The 7,450-nt window shown below is 47.4% G+C and overlaps 1 long non-coding RNA gene across 1 annotated transcript; it reads right to left on the bottom strand.

Annotated features, from left to right (window-relative positions):
* Nucleotides 1-5,459: 5,459 nt before the first annotated feature.
* On the bottom strand, nucleotides 5,460-6,874 carry LOC119322376. Its single transcript, XR_005155572.1, has 3 exons — nucleotides 6,719-6,874; nucleotides 6,189-6,272; nucleotides 5,460-5,570 (listed from the first exon to the last, which is right to left on the bottom strand). It is a non-coding gene; the product is annotated as an uncharacterized LOC119322376 (long non-coding RNA).
* Between the last annotated feature and the right edge of the window lie 576 nt (nucleotides 6,875-7,450).

The following is a 7,450-nucleotide window of genomic DNA, read 5'->3' as shown; positions in this document are numbered from 1 at the left end:
TCTTCATGAAGTTGTCACGCGAACGACTACTTCTACTTCTATGGCTAACGCGTTTAGCAATAAAGTAAAGTAATTTACATGGCGTTCTTCAATGACACGCAGGTCATACAAAAAATAAAGACAACTCCTATGGCTCCTGCCAGTCGTCATACTCATTGACATGCAAGTCGTGATTCCTATTACAAGAACATGATCTCATACATCACAATATATCATTCATCATTCATCACAACTTCTGGCCATATCACATCACATGACAATTGCTGCAAAAACAAGTTAGACGTCCTCTAATTGTTGTTGCATCTTTTACGTGGCTGCAATTGGGTTCTAGCAAGAACGTTTTCTTACCTACGAATAACCACAACGTGATTTTGTCAACTTCTATTTACCCTTCATAAGGACCCTTTTCGTCGAATCCGCTCCAACTAAAGTGGGAGAGACAGACACCCGCTAGCCACCTTATGCAACTAGTGCATGTCAGTCGCTGGAACCTGTCTCACGTAAGCGTACGTGTAAGGTCAGTTCGGGCCGCTTCATCCCACAATACCGCTGAAGCAAAATAAGACTAGTAGCGGCAAGCAAGTTGACAAGATCTACACCCACAACAAAATTGTGTTCTACTCGTGCAATAGAGAACTACGCATAGACCTAGCTCATGATGCCACTGTGGGGAACGTTGCAGAAAATAATTTTTTTCCTACGGTTTCACCAAGATCCATCTATGAGTTCATCTAAGCAACGAGTCATGGGAGAGAGATTGCATCTACATACCACTTGTAGATCGCGTGCGGAAGCGTTCAAGAGAACGGTGATGATGGAGTCGTACTCGCCGTGATTCAAATCACCGATGACCAAGTGCCGAACGGACAGCACCTCCGCGTTCAACACATGTACGGACCGGATGACGTCTCCTCCTTCTTGATCCAGCAAGGGGGAAGGAGAGGTTGATGATGATCCAGCAGCACGACGGCGTGGTGGTGGATGCAGCAGAACTCCGGCAGGGCTTCGCCAAGCTGCTGCGGGAGGAGGACGAGGTGTAGCAGGGGGAGGGAGGCACCAAGATACAAAGTGCGGCTGCCCTCCCCCCTGCCCCCCTTTATATAGGCCCCCAGGGGGGGCGCCGGCCCTGGGAGATGCAATCTCCCAAGGGGGGCGGCGGCCAAGGTGGGTAGCCCCCCAAGGCAAGTGGGGAGCCCCCCACCCTAGGGTTTCCAACCCTAGGCGCAGGGGGGGCAAAGGGGGGCGCACCAGCCCACTAGGGGCTGGTTCCCCTCCCACTTCAGCCCACGGAGACCTTCGGGATAGGTGGCCCCACCCGGTGGACCCCCGGGAACCTTCCGGTGGTCCCGGTACAATACCAGGTGACCCCGAAACTTTCCCGATGGCCGAAACATCACTTCCTATATATAATTCTTTACCTCCGGACCATTCCGGAACTCCTCGTGACGTCTGGGATCTCATCCGGGACTCCGAACAACATTCGGTTTGCTGCATACTCATATTCATACAACCCTAGCGTCACCGAACCTTAAGTGTGTAGACCTTACGGGTTCGGGAGACATGTAGACATGACCGAGACGGCTCTCCGGTTAATAACCAACAGCGGGATCTGGATACCCATGTTGGCTCCCACATATTCCTCGATGATCTCATCGGATGAACCACGATGTCGAGGATTCAAGCAACCCCGTATACTATTCCCTTTGTCAGACGGTATGTTACTTGCCCGAGACTCGATCGTCGGTATCCTAATACCTCGTTCAGTCTCGTTACCGGCAAGTCACTTTACTCGTACCGTAATGCATGATCCCGTGACCAGACACTTGGTCACTTTGAGCTCATTATGATGATGCACTACCGAGTGGGCCCAGTGATACCTCTCTGTAATACGGAGTGACAAATCCCAGTCTCGATCCGTGTCAACCCAACAGACACTTTCGGAGATACCTGTAGTGCACCTTTATAGTCACCCAGTTATGTTGTGACGTTTGGTACACCCAAAGCACTCCTACGGTATCCGGGAGTTACACGATCTCATGGTCTAAGGAAAAGATACTTGACATTGGAAAAGCTCTAGCAAAACGAACTACACGATCTTGTGCTATGCTTAGGATTGGGTCTTGTCCATCACATCATTCTCCTAATGATGTGACCCCGTTATCAATGACATCTAATGTCCATAGTCAGGAAACCATAACTATCTGTTGATCAACGAGCTAGTCAACTAGAGGCTTACTAGGGACATATCACGGTCTATGTATTCACACGTGTATTACGATTTCCGGATAATACAATTATAGCATGAATAAAGACAGTTATCATGAACAAGGAAATATAATAATAATCCTTTTATTATTGCCTCTAGGGCATATTTCCAACAGATGATGGGTGTCACCAGCAGTGAGATGGTGCAACCTCCGCGGAATAAGATGCACTGGGAATCTTCTTCGAAGAAAGACATTGAGGTCTAGTCTAAAGTCATATTCTAGAGCTACAACATGAAAGTAAGCCGGCTGCACCCATTCAAATTGGTGCAACTAGGTCGAGAGAGTGCCGGGATCAACATCTACTTTAGGTGGTGTACGACCTGAACGTGTCATGTGTTTGTGGTGTACTACGCACTGTTTCATGCCAGTGAACTATGCACATGGTTAACACTCTGCGTCGTGTGTTTCCATAAATGTTGAGGCAGAATCATCATAAGTCCATCACTTGTTTTATCTCAAAAAGGAAAACCGATATGATGCACGATATACATGTATGGTTACATGAGGGAATTGGCAAGAATAGACTTGTATGATGGTGGTGAGAACCTCCATTTGACTATTTGTAGACACACCGTCCAAATATGCGAATTGCTGCAAGATGTGCCTCCTTCTCTCCCCAAATGCTCTCTCTCTCTTAGTATTGATTCTTGATGATTTTGTGATGTTGGTTCAGTTTGTGTTTTTTTTTTCAATCTCATCAAACAGATTTAAGCGAGAGACACCTCGGTTGATACATTTCCATGAAGACCCTCAAAACTGATGGAATTGCAGCAACAAGCGCTCCCTTCTTGTTCCCCACATTCTCAATCTCCTTGCTCCCGTCCTCACATTCCAAGCTAGAGGCAACTTCAGTGACTTATTGCACCTGCCTTTGGGTGTATAACATGTGGGGCCACCACCTTTTGGTGTATGACATGTGGGGCCAATAGGTGGCTGGCCCACATGTCATACACCCAGGGCAGGTGCAGTTAAATCACTAAAGCTTAGTGCCTCTAAGCCATACTGAACAGGATGGCAGGCAGCGCAACGGAAGAGCTGAAGAACCGTGTAGACTAGGCCACCCTCTACCGAAGCACCAGTCCCCACCTCATCCGCTTTTATGACTGTTTGACACAATTACCACACACATTGGGGCCGAGCTGGAAGCCCAGCTTCGCACCGCTGAGACTAGCCACAATGGATAGTACATAGACGAGTAACATGCAAATGTTACTGGTCTATGTTACTACCTCTATAGTGGGGAGTAACATATGTGTGGGAACATACAACACTTCATTTATGATGTTACTACCTATGTTACTCCCACCGTGGGTAGTCTGAGGAGCAAGTTTAAGCTGTCCGGGATGATGCGCAAAAGGCGATTGACTTGCTCCAAAAGGAGCATCAGGAGTGTCGTGCAGCCCAAGACTAGGCACACTACCGGACTCGCGGGCTATGCCTACGGCCCAGGGCCGTCGGCATAGGTCCTCTGCCGTCGGCATAGATCTATGCCTACGGCTGCCGTCGGCATAGCGCCGTCGGTGTAGATCACGTCAGCGTAGATGTGTCAGACCGTCGGCGTAGTATAGCCGTCGGCATAGGTCCGTATGCCGACGGCCGTGGGACAACCGTCGGCATAGTTTAGCCATCGGCGTTGTTTTCCGTCTGACGGCAACGGACGGCGCCGTCAAAAGCGCTAGCGAACCAGGGGAAGACACATGGCGCAGGTATGCCGACGGCCTAGCCGTCGGCATAGATGGAAATCTATGCCGACGGCCTAGCCGTCGGCACACCTGCGCCACGTGTCGTCCCCTGGCTTCTCCTGGCGGCAAGGATATGCCTACGGCAAAGCCGTCGGCATAGACATCTATGCCGATGGTTTTGCCGTAGGCATATCCCTGCCACGTGGCGCGTCCTGGTTGCTCCTGGGCTATGCCGAGGGCAATGCCGTCGGCATACTTGCTGACCAGAAGCAAAAAAAATTATACTAGCCAAAAAGGCTAGTAATTTCATAGTTGATACATTAGCCAAAAAGGGCAGGGTTAGTCATGTTATAGCCCAATAATAATCCTCATGAATATACAAGTTACACAAGAAAAAACGCTGTTTGTCCGCTCAGTATAGTACTAGTGTTTGGTAGAGCTCATATACAAGGGTATGAGCAATACAACAATGTCTGGAATGGACATGCAGGAATATAACAACAAAGGGCACAGGGTATAGAATCATAACATAGTTTTTCCACTAGGTACAGAGTAGGTATTTAAACTGGACACAAATAGCTCCTGTGATGATTTAGTAGATACAGAGTAGGAGTATGTAGGACTTGATCATGAGGTAATATGAAAATCAACTAAACAAAGCAAAAAGGTATTTTGGAGCATCTTGAACTCCTTGACAAATAGACCGAGTGCTAATTAAGGAACATGTCAGTGTACACATATGGTTCATGTGATGCTGGTTGTAAGCAAAGAAGAGGAGTTGACCAATGCTAAAATGTTGAACTCCCTAAAAGAGAAAGGCATGTTCTCTGAAAGAACATACATAGTTCTAATCTAGACACAACTGTAAGTCAAGATCGAAAGTCTAGATCAGATTGCATACATAACGATAAAACTGAATTACACACACAAAAGATTCAGATTTTTTTTGTGGCAACAAGGAAGCAAGCAAACTAATTGGCAAACAATGCAGCAATGTCCAGGTGGTTGAGTACTAGGATCTGATAGCAATAGCACCAAGTTAAATTCAGTCAAGCGTGTAAGTAGATTCAGACCAGCAGCATACCAAGCAAAAAAAATCAGATTTCAAAGAGGCTAGCTAGCTATAATTTGATGCAATCCTGATGGTACAAACATGCTAGCTAGATTAAACACCAACAATTAACATAGCCTAGCTGCAGTAACTAACAAGGCCATTATAAATTATTAGCATGCATGATCTGCAGTACTAGGAGGCTGAATCAATGCACATCACAGTAACCACAAATGGGGTCTAATACAAGAGCAGAATTTAACAAGTGTGCTGCTCCAAATCATCATTACTTGTAAATAGGAATGATCTTTTCCATGACACAGGCACGACAAGCACAAACAAAATCACCCATGCGCATGAAACAGAGCAAGGTACTAATATAGCAGCACAAGAGAGGGAGCTAGAGGTAGGAGACGGATTCACATGAGAGGAGGTTGTAGTCCACAACCACAGTCGCCATCACGCGGTAGAGGAGGTTGTAGCTGAGTTGGACCATGTGTGGGGCGTCGTCGTGCCGGTGGATGCCCTGGTTGTCGTCATCGTCAACGGAGGATGCCTGCTGCTCCGAATCTAACAAACAAATAAGAGCTAGTGTTGTTGATCTAGTACAGAAATTAAGCAAGCTAGTATAGCAGACACACATGCTGCTAGTATCTATAGAAAGCAATCAAGTTGCCTGTGTGTGTGTGTGCTTGGGCTCTAAAACTAACAGAGCATGCTAGCGTCAACAGAATCAATCACAAGGTTATTTTGTTGTTGTTGCTAGCACTGCTAGCTGTATGTGTTGATCCATCCATCCATGGACCTAACTAATGTTGTTGTATCTCTAAACGAAGTGCAACAACACAAGAAGAAGAACTTAAAACTGTGGAGCACATGTGTACCTATACTCATCCATGTCAAACTGTACCAAACCATCCATACATTGCTAGATTGATAATTGCACGTAATGAGGAATTAAAGTTCACACCTAAATAAAATACATAAACAGCAAGGAATATAAATTGTTGGTCTCGTTTATATATCCATACTTGTTGGTCTCGTTTATTAATGTACCCCCTCCGTCCATAATAATAATATAAGAGCATTTTTTGACACTAGTGTGGTTTCAGAAACACTCTTATATTATGGGTCAGAGGCAGTACAATCTAGTCTAGTAAATCACATCTAATTTAACATGTAGCTTACCAGTAAAGCCAAGATAGCAAAGAACTTTGCTCCTCGCGTGCTGATACTCCTTTCCCCATTTTCTTTTTTGCCAAAACTACTGTACTGTACATGAGGACGAATGAGTCAACCAACCGAACAAACAGGCCACAATCAATCAATATATATAAATAAAAATTACAGTAGCTAGACCCCTTGGACAAAAGCTTTCTGGACATTTTAAACAAGAAAGATAGCGATTTCGTTCTGCATCAAAGTGGTTCGACCACGAACTGCCAGATTACATACAGCAAAAAAGATGAGTCTTTTTCCTCATGTAGTCTCCTCAAATTAAAACTCCATAAATTTGCTGCTAGAGTTACAGGTTTATAGTTTAGATTGATGAGGGAACCTCCGTGCTTGCACTGAACATGCCAAACAGAGCATGTGCGTGTGGTTTCAAGTTGAAGATGCCAAACAAATCTGAACCTCCTCCCCGAGGAGATGGAGGTGGAGGATTTGCAGCAGCAATAGTGAGCAGAGGAAGGAGGCGGAGGAGATGGAGGTGCTACCTACCAAGCTGGGTCGTTGTGGCCGTGCTTGAGCTCGGCAGGCCCCGCCTCCTCGAGCAGGACAGGGCCGCCAGCTAGGTCTGCCCCTCGTCCTCTGCCTCCTCGAGCAGGAAGGACGGCGCCCTCATGCCGTCGTCGCCGTCCAGACCACTCCAAGGTGACCTGTAGCAAGGGAAGGAAAGGAGGAGGTGAGGTGGGTGGATTCGGGCAAGGAAAGAGGGGAAGGACATACCTGCGCCACACCGGTAATGGATCCGTCGAGCTTTGGCCTCGCCATCGCCGGATGTGCCTGATTCCGGCGATGTTAGGGGTGGCGGCCGAAACCCTAGCTAGCCATGGGGACGACGGAGGGCGTGAGCACCGATTCTGGATGGGGCGGAAGGTGGAGCGGACCTAGGGGAGCTCGGGGGCGTGCTGCGCACCGCTGGAGCTCACCGGAACTGGCCGGCGTGGGTGGTGGCGGCGGCAAGGGAGAGAGATTCGTGGAGGGAGAGGAGTCGCGAGAGACAGAGAGGTTCGATTCGTGGGGAGAGAGCGAGGTAGGGGTCGGGTGGGATCGTTTATCTTTTTCTTTTTTTTCCTTTCCTCTAGATGGATGGATGGATGGATGTGAGGTGGACAGCTAGATGGATAGATGGATGGATATGCGCCACGTCATCGATCCGTGGCACAAATGTTTCCACCAATAGGAACCAATCTCATACAATTGTGTTCTTTCTCTTTTGTTTTTCT

This window comes from Triticum dicoccoides, chromosome 6B, assembly GCF_002162155.2.
Source record: "Triticum dicoccoides isolate Atlit2015 ecotype Zavitan chromosome 6B, WEW_v2.0, whole genome shotgun sequence".
Lineage (NCBI taxonomy): Eukaryota > Viridiplantae > Streptophyta > Magnoliopsida > Poales > Poaceae > Triticum > Triticum dicoccoides.
The sequence above is the reverse complement of the archived record's forward strand: the minus strand, read 5'-3'. Positions and strand labels throughout refer to the sequence as shown.